Below are 10,000 nucleotides of genomic sequence, written 5' to 3'. Positions count from 1 at the left end.
TATTTCAAAATAATTATAAGTCTGCCTGATGATTGGACTTTGACTGAAACTGCTTAAAAGAACTGTGTCATTTAAACATCAGTTGTGTTGCCAATGAATATATATGTCAGAAATAGTAAAATAATTTAAATAATATAAATTTGATGTGGCTTATTTGAGTTGCTCTGATCAGTAAATCTCTAAAAGATATTGAATGAAGCTGGGGTAGTCTTTTCTATGTTTGAAAAGACTTTTAAAAAAGTGGATCTTTTTTAGAAAGAAGACCATTTAGTCAATATATTGGGATAGCTGTAAGGCGATTTAGCAATCAGCTGTCATGACTGGGAGGTGGTTGGAATATGGCGAGACTGTAAAAACGATGGCAGAGTAATCTCTAAAATATTTCCAACACACCGAAGAATCGTTTCAGAAGGAAACGAGGATAGTGTGACAGTGGTGATTTATTGCGATTTAAAGTGGCGGGTCTGTGCTCCGAGTTAGTGCAGTGCAGTATAGAAGATACGAAGAAACCCTAAAACGTTTAAATACGCTGGGAATTGAACCCTTAGAAGAAGGGTATCAATAAAAAGGAGCTAGAATCGCGTGCATTTCAATTTTGACAATGAAGCTGTTCAGTGTTTAAGGAGGAGACTGATCTGAGACCAACTTGAAAAAAATTAAAATAAAATAAGGAAAAATAGAAGAAAAAGGAAATATAAATTGATTAAGTTACTTATAAATAATTAGTTATTTTGTTTTTTTATTTCCCCCCTTCTTTGTTCCTCGAGTAAACTAGAGCAGGTTAGAGAGAAGAGAAGCAGAGAGAAGCTGAGGGGCTCCCCTGGAATTCACACACACACACGCACACACACATATAAATAGCCTTGCTGCTGTTGGGGCCTCTCTTGGAATACACACACACACACACACACACACACACACACACAAAAATAGTCCTGCTGTTTTGAACATACAAGAGACTGAGGGACAAATAATTTGCAAGATGGCAAGTGCCTGTAACAGCAAAATGATATCTGTTTGGTATTTGGATAAAAAGAAGAAGAAGCAAACTAAGTTTTTAAAAAAAGGATTGGATATCAATGCATCTATGGATGTGCAGCTAAGCTGGTTTGAGTCCCAAAAAGACTCTATCAAGACAAAAGTATTCCCAATACTGGCTGCTAATTGGATTGTGAAACAAGGAGGAATTTGTTGTGGCATTAATGGGTGTCCAGTTTCACTTGTTGAAGCAATGAAGCCTCAAGTTGAAGCATATAACAAGTTGAATAAAATCATGTCTATTAAATGTTCAGTTAAAGAAGATATAACCAATGATGATTCATTTGATCCAGATTGGACAAATATAATAACTGAAGCTGAAAGGAAATATTCACAAACACCAGAAAAATCCACAATAACTGTAACACCTCCTCCTTACAACCCAACTTATCCAACTTTGCCTGAACAATATACAAGTTCTTCTAAACCTCTGATACAGCCTCAGGCTTCAAGATCAAATGAAGGACCAGTTAACAAAATGTATATTGCATCTGCACAAGCAGCTCCAATAATAATGAGATCTAAATCAGCCCAGCCAAATAGAGACATGCTGCGATGTACACCAGCTCGTGATAATGGATCTGACTGGGGTGATGAGACAAGAGATGATGACATGATCACAATTGATAAAATCGGTCCTGAAAGTTCTTCACCTGCAATTAAAAAAGAAGAATCTGAAATGATGACAGAAGAGAGACCATTCACACCAGGAGAACGTCAAGCCATTCTCACAGCCCTGCCTCCTTTAAAGAGACAAGATCCAAACACAGAGTTTTGGAGAGAATTAGACTCTCTGGTTGAAGCACATCAAATGACATTAAGAGATATACACACTATTGTTAAAGCTAAAATTCCAAGAGACAGATGGGAACGCTTGCCAGCTTTGATAACAACAGCCCAATGGATGGATTTGTGGGTTGATGGCCAGGGACGACCCCTGGGTCTTTGGCAAGCATTAGATGGGTTCCGAAAAGAAATCCAAGAAATCTTAGGAAGCGGTAAAATTCCTTTCACGTCAGTGACATTGATAAAGCAAAAGGATGATGAATCCCCAGATGAATATGCTCTGCGTAAGTGGAATGCTTATGAGAGATGGGCACTCTGTGCTAAGAAGCAACCTGACAGAGATGATGTACAGTTTACCGACACACTTGTGGATGGACTGAGCGCAAAATACCAACAAGCCTTGTCACTTGGAGTCAACCCAGGCGAGACATTTGACCAAATTATGCAATGGGCTGGCCGCCTAGAGATGGCTATGAGATCAAACAAGGAAGAAGGAAACAAGTCATATCGAAGAGGAGTGGCGACAGCTCAATACAACATGGACACAAAGAAGAAGCTGATTGTTTGTCTCAATTGTGGAAAGCCTGGCCATGTGAGAAAAGATTGCTGGGCTAAAGGAGGTGGATCAGAAGGTCAAGGTCCATCATTTAAACAGGTCAGTGCGAAAAATTATGATGAAAACTCTCAAGGGAAGACATGGACTGAAGCACAAGTTCGTCAGCTCATTGAGGGAATTATGCGTCCGCAATAGGAATCAGCGGCCCCCTGTATTAATAAGAAAAGAGACAATCGCCTTTTCATCAATGCATTAATAGGGGGCCACCCATGTGACATTTTAGTTGACACAGGAGCAGCAATTTCAATAACAGATCTGAACCTACCTACAACAGATGAAACTATGGAAGTTGAAGGAGTTGGAGGGGGTATCACAAAATTTCGCAAAAGTATACAGGTTCCTCTGCAAATACATGAAGATGAAGTTTTATGGACATCTTTCTGGGTGGGACCGAATTCACAAGGAAGCCTTATTGGCATGGACATCCTTCCATTGTTAAACATGATCATATTCACTGACAGCCGTCAAATCACTACAACAGCTGGGATAATACCACATGAAGATCGCACTTGTAATCTATGGTCTGTTGGTACAGCAAAACCAATTATTAGAGACTGGGGAAAAGACGGTGTGTGGGGTCTTCTGTGCAGTTTATATCCAGATGTTTGGGCTAAACACAAATTGGATTGTGGCAAAGCCAACATTGACCCCATTGTTATTAAAGGACCAATACATCCCCCTCATAAACAGTATCCCATCCGACCTGAAGCAAGACAAGCCGTGGAAGAGATAGTGGCAAACTTGGAAGCTGAAGGAATTATCAGACAGGCTTCATCAACCACTAACAGTCCTGTATGGCCTGTCAAGAAATCAGATAACTCATGGCGATTAACCATCGATTACACAAGACTTAACAGTGTAACACCAAAACCTCATCCTATTGTAGCCAATCCTGCCACCATTCTGAATGATATTCCAGGAAATGCAAGAATTTTTACGGAACTAGATGTACTGTCAGCTTTCTGGTCTATACCTATTGATGAAAGATCTCAAGAGAAATTGGCCTTCACAGTGGGCACAAAACAGTATGTCTGGAACAGACTCCCACAAGGTCTTAATTTGTCTCCTGTTGTATTTCATAGAGCTTTGGACCAGTTCTTAACAGAGCAAAAAGCTGAAATTGAGAGTTCAGGAAGTGTTTGCCTCCAGTATGTTGACGACTTGTTGATTGCAAGCCCAGATGAAAACAGCCATGTATTCGCTCTAAAAGTTGTCCTACAAGCCCTTAGGAAAGGAGGATTCAAGGTCAACCCCGACAAAGCACAGCTGGCCAAAACCAAGGTGATCTACTTGGGCCAAGAAATATCTGTCAAGGGAAGGAGAATGACAACAGAGCGTGTAGAAGCATTACGACAACTTCCAAAACCTCTAACAGTTACAGGAATGCGGAAGGTGATGGGACTTTTCAACTACTGTCATCAGTATATACCTGATTTTGCCAGCATCACTAGCCCCCTTATCGACCTGTACAAGGGAGGAAAGCCTGGAGTGGAAAAGATAAACTGGACACCAGAAGCTGAGGAAGCGTTTACTTCTATGAAAGAAAAACTGACTTCAGCCCCAGCCTTGGGACTTCCTGATGGACGGTTGCCATTTCATTTGTGGACCAGGGTGGGAGATGAGACGTATTCAGCAGTACTGTGTCAAAAACTAGGTGATCGATAGAACCCAGTTGGGTACTTTTCCACAAAAATACCTGTCACTATGATTGGTCAACCACGATGTATACAAGCCCTCGATGGTGCCACATGGGCAATGGATGCAGTTGAAAATCTGATAGGAGCACAAACTATCATATTGCACACCCCACACAGCATAGTGACACTGTTGAACAACACAAACATCAAAACCATAACTGACGCAAGAAGAGCAAAATGGGAAGCAACTTTGTTAAACAAGGATTTGCGAGTGGAAATCATCAGGGACTCTTCTCTTAACCCTGCAACAATGATGCTGGAACCACATGAGGGAATACCACATGAGTGTGAAAAACAAGTAGAAGAAGATAGTCTTGGTCCAGTTAATCCAATCCCTCTTGAAAACCCAGACAAAGAGTTATGGGTCGATGGATCTAGTTACTATGTCGATGGAAAACGACATACTGGATGGGCTGTAGTGGAAGCTGATGGAACTATTGTAAAGAAAGGATCTCTTTCTGGACAGTTTTCAGCACAAGTAGCTGAGCTTGTAGCACTTACGGAAGCCTTTGAACTATCAGAAGGAGATCGAGTCAATATCTATACGGATAGCCGCTATGCCTTAGGCGTGGTACATGACTATCTAGCCCTGTGGAAAAGACGTGGACTTATCACTAGCAGTGGAAGCGAAATACGACATGCTTCCATAATTCGTCGCTTGATTGCAGCTTGTCACTTACCTAGAGAAGCAGCCGTGATCAAAGTAAAATCACATCAATCTGACAAGTCCAAAGGAAGTCAGGGTAACACGGCAGCAGATGCAGCAGCTAGAGAAGCAGCTCTACTTCCTCTTACTCCTGTTACCTTGGTAAAAGAAAACAGCAAAGATAATCTTGAGCTCCATCTTCTGTCATATCAAATGGAGACAGATGAAGAGAAAGAACATTGGATAAAAGCAGGAGCAAAAGAAGATGATCAAGGTATCTGGAGAATTCCAACAGGACAAGTGGTAATGCCTATCGGAACAAGAAGAGAACTAATGCAGCTGTATCATGGAAAAGTGCACGCTGGAGCAAAAGCAATGAAAACTCAAATCAATGAGACTTGGTGGTGGCCACGAATGATGAGAGACATTGATGATTACTGTAGAAGATGCTTGATCTGCATAAAAGCAAATGTGGGAAAATCTGTAAAGGTGCGAATGTCACATGCACCTAGACCAACAGGTCCATGGACACATCTGCAAATCGATTTCACAGGACCTTTATCACCCAGTGGAGGGTACCAATATATTCTAGTCATTTTGGACAGGTTTACTAGGTGGGTAGAAGCATTCCCTACGAAAACTTGCACGGCTGAAGCAGCAGCACGAGTAATGGTGGAGGAAGTCTTTCCCCGCTGGGGTCTTCCATTTGAACTTGATTCTGACAATGGAACTCACTTCACTGGAAAACTGATGAAGGAAGCAATGAAGTTGATGGGGATTAAACAGAAATTCCACATTCCATATCATCCACAAAGTTCAGGAATGGTAGAACGAATGAACCGATCACTGAAAACATCTCTAACCAAGGCTATTCTGCAAACTGGCCAAGGTTGGCATAAATTATTACCTGCTATTTTGTGGAATTTGAGAGCAACTCCAAACAGAGTTACAGGACTAACACCTTTTGAATTAATGACTGGAAGAGCAATGGTTCTACCTCCTGATGCTCCACCACCTGCGGGAACAGGAGGAGATTCTACTTTGTTCCAAGAAAAGTTACGACGCTATCTCGCAATGCTGGACAAAGCTATTAAAGACAATAATAAGAAAGTGCGAGAAGCTCAACAGCAATGGGACGCAAAACACACCACTACTGATATTCCACATATTCCCGAGTTAGGCAGTTTTGTTATGGTCAAACGCATTGCTAGGAAAGGTTTAGAGCCTAGATGGGAGGGACCATATGAGATACTCTTAACAACTGATACAAGTGTTTGCCTCAAAGGGAAGGGTGTAGGGACAGATAGATGGTATCATTGGTCACAAGTTAAACCTTGCTTAGTGAATGAACAAAATGATGATAATGTCTTATGGCCTGAGATTGAGCAATGTTCGTCCATTAGCTTTAAAGAATGGGAACAAAGAAGTGATGTTTAATTATTTCTCTGTTTCCGTTTCAGGAATCAATTCCATTGACATTGATTAGAGATGGTTGCAAGTTATTCTCGATATCCAACAACGATGGTATGCTTATTTTTAATTTTACTTGGCATTTATCAAGAAAGCCACGCTTTATGGACCCCTAGAGGTCAAGGAATCACTCGGAATGCAACTCTGAAATCTGGCCAACATTTTACTCTACCCTTTATTTCCAAATGGGGATTATGGGATTGGGTGCCACGTAATGATAAAGACCTTGCTAAATATCGTAAGGACATCTTTGGAGGATGTAACTTTTACCATCCATGTTACAAAAGCAGAGTTATTTGGCCTGTGAAAGACGGGGGGTATACTAGTAGTGATCAAAGACGTGATATTTGTTCAAAAGAACAATGTGAGGTTGTTGGGTTAGACCTTATAACGTCTACTAATGTAGAAATTAATTTAGTTTTGAATCGTACTCACATGCTTACAATATGGGACTCCTTGGCCCAAGGATGTATATATCCTATAGTGTTGCCATGTGAAGGGTTTCTGCGGGATACTTCCTCAGGGACAAAAAGATTCAAGGGAAATTATGTACGAGTATGGCATTCAGAAGATGAGAATGAATATTGTGAGACTGAACTTGAAATTGGGGAAATTGGACAGTGTCTTTATCTCTCTGCAGAAAAGACAAACAAAGCTAAAACATGCTTAAATACAACTATGGCACCAGCTCATGGAATTTTGTTAGCAAAAGAAACCAAAACTTTGATAAATGAAGCCCACATGGTTCGACAACGTCTTAATTATAACTTGAAATCCCTTATTACTGTTTTTGATCAGTCTTATTGTGGTAATTTTACACAGATACGAAGTTGGTTGGAAAAAGAAGTTACATATTATACCTCTAAAAGTCCTCTGAGTAGTAAAAATCGTAAATCTCGAAGTATATGGGGAGACATAGCGGGGGTATTTGGTTCTGTCAATTCAATTAGTAACAGTGTTCGAACGAATCAACTAAGCGAATATACTCAGTGGGTGGGAACAATGGCTGGGAAAGGACTCACTGAGGCTATTCAGGGTTCTTTGCATATTATAGCAGCGAGTCAGCATCTTAATAATGCTGCAAAGGAATTGGCAGATGCATTAACAAAATCATCTAATTTTGAGATGCATCGTGCGGCGTGTTTATTTTTAGCTCAGAATTTAAAAGATCAAATGGTAGAAGATATTCAGGTTATTCGAATGGGTCAAGTTCCTGAGCGAATAGCAGAGTCTTTATTTGTGGTTTTTGGTAATCAACTTAATTTGACTTCTGCTAAACATATTCCATTAGTTAAAATCGCCATTAATGAAGATTTGTTGTCAGGTTCTGGAATATTACCTTTGATTATGGTATGGCCTCAATATGGGAAACGCAATATTATGACAGTTAGGCGATTCCAATCAATGGGTGTCAAACAAGGAAATTCAGTAATTAGATTAGGAAGAAATGGGTATTGGGCTGAAGGTAAAACACCAATGATTTCTACCACAGACTGTTGTGTTGAGGAACATGAGTGGGTAATTTGCTCATGCTCTACGATGTTTAGTCTATCTCTTAATGGTTCTGCAGTCTGGGAAGTAGTTCCTTTAGATCAAGCCACAGGTGCATGGCAGGTGTCAGAAGTACAATGGTGTATATTACATAATGGAATAAGTGAAAATATGATATATGGAGGGAAGTTGTGTCCAATTCCTCCTGATCCATTTTGCCTTGAGATTCTCTATCCTCTTCACTTGGGTGGAATTCATGTTCCACATGTGCAATTGTTGCAGTTAGAGCCGCAATGGTGGAATAATGATTTAGTAGAGGAAAGGAATTATGAACTCTTTGAGATGGTTAGAAGAGTTAAAAAAAGTGTTAAAGCAGCTCAAGAGGAGGGAATTCAAGCAATGGGTCATGTAGTCGTAGCAAATGGGGTAGCTAAATTACTGTCTGAAAGGAAATTAACACGAATTTTAGGGAATTTATCTTGGTCAGATTGTATCGTTTTGATTTTGGTGGGAGTTTTTGTGTTAATGTTAGTAATACAACTCATAATATGTGTTACTAGGAGGAAAAGTACCAAACCTGTCAAATTGATTATAACTAATCAAACGGATAGAACTATGAATGGGACATACAGAGTGAAATAGGAGATTTTACACATACTACACAACTACATAACAATGCACACTCGCTTACTGATTTTCAACCCTAAGGGATAGGATCCTTTAACTATATTTATTTTGTTTGTTGTTTTGGCCGGGAACTTGGGGTATTTACATACTTATTAAAGAATTAAGTATTTAATGAGCGAAGGCACCGGTGAAGATTTATTAGTTTTTTCTTTTCTTAGATGATTGGGGTTCATTTTAAATGCTTACACATAGTCGTTAATTGACACATAGTATACGGGGACATACCATGGGTTGGGGTTCTTTGTTTTGTTTTGTTTTCCTTTCCTTTCTTTTCCCATTCTTCTGTCCTGTCTGACTATCTCTTGGTCTGCAATTTCTTCTCCTCACTATCACTTCAATAGGTTGGCCACCTGGGAGTAATGGTGTGGAACTGACGGCCGTAGTTCCAGTGGAGGGAGATGAAGACTTAAAATTTAGTCTTTTATTATTAAATGTATTCTTTTATTAAAATGTATTATTTTAATATGATTTCATTATTATATATTATATATTTTGTATTATTATTCTTTATATTCATAATCAGTTGTGTTATCTTATAGAGTGTTAAATGCATGTGTTTGAATGAACGAGACTATAGATAGTATGGATCACATGTCAGGGGATTGAAAGAGGGTAATACGTTCTGATCATGACATGTCAGATGTGTACAGTTTGCAAAGCACCACAAATGTATACACTAAGAATAGTATCTTAATATAGGAGTGGACTGTGCCATGTGTTAGCATGACATATATGTTCTATATTTGAGATGCTTAAGCAACATGTTTTTCTACCTTACAAGGAAGTCTTTCTGTGATGTATAAAAGCTCAAACTTTACTGTACCACCCCAGAGAAACTACGGGATGACGGGAGAATGAAAGAAATGTATAGGCTGTCATAGATAGAACATCTTTACTGGTTTCTCTCCTGACATATATATATTAAAGATTTTTTCTTGGCAAGACAATTGGTGTCCGGACCCGTGAATCAAATAATAAGGGGAAAAGGCTTAATTCCAAGTCTACAAAGATCAACTGGCAAGAATATCAAACAGGTCTGAAAAAATTGCAACATCTGTGACTGCTCGAGATGTGCCCGGATCACATCGATGGTCTGCTCAAAAACAACAAGCATCAGCATCTGCAACGAGCACAGACTCGCCTGCGAGCAAGAGGTTTTGCAGCGGACCTTAATTATTCTGCCTGCTATGGAAAACTCCAACCAGAAGCCACGTGGCCTGAGCTTGCCTTTACCCGTGCAACATGCAAGGCATCTGTTTGTGCTGTTTCTTCAAGAAGGTAACGCCTTGCAATCAGCCAGCAAACGACACAACATTAGGCCCGGCTAGCTCAGTCGGTAGAGCATGAGACTCTTAATCTCAGGGTCGTGGGTTCGAGCCCCACGTTGGGCGTGTTAGCTGCTTTTCTCGTTGGAGCTTTACATTGCAGCCCCAGGCCAAGTGGCATTTATAAAAATCCTGACCGAGACCTCTCTTTGCATTTCTGTTGCAAATGTTGGTTCCCAGGAAATAAGCTCTCCTATGTACACAGTTAGGACTCCATTCTTCGCGTTATCCTTTTCGCCCGCTG

General features: G+C 40.1%; 1 non-coding gene across 1 annotated transcript; it reads left to right on the top strand.

The window, feature by feature from the left end:
- Positions 1 to 9,749: 9,749 nt before the first annotated feature.
- Positions 9,750 to 9,822, top strand: trnak-cuu (transfer RNA lysine (anticodon CUU)). Its single transcript has one exon. It is a non-coding gene; the product is annotated as a tRNA-Lys (tRNA).
- The last annotated feature ends 178 nt before the right edge of the window (positions 9,823 to 10,000 follow it).

Source organism: Paramisgurnus dabryanus, chromosome 8 (genome assembly GCF_030506205.2).
Source record: "Paramisgurnus dabryanus chromosome 8, PD_genome_1.1, whole genome shotgun sequence".
NCBI classification, from domain to species: domain Eukaryota; kingdom Metazoa; phylum Chordata; class Actinopteri; order Cypriniformes; family Cobitidae; genus Paramisgurnus; species Paramisgurnus dabryanus.
This window is presented reverse-complemented; position numbering and strand designations above follow the sequence as displayed.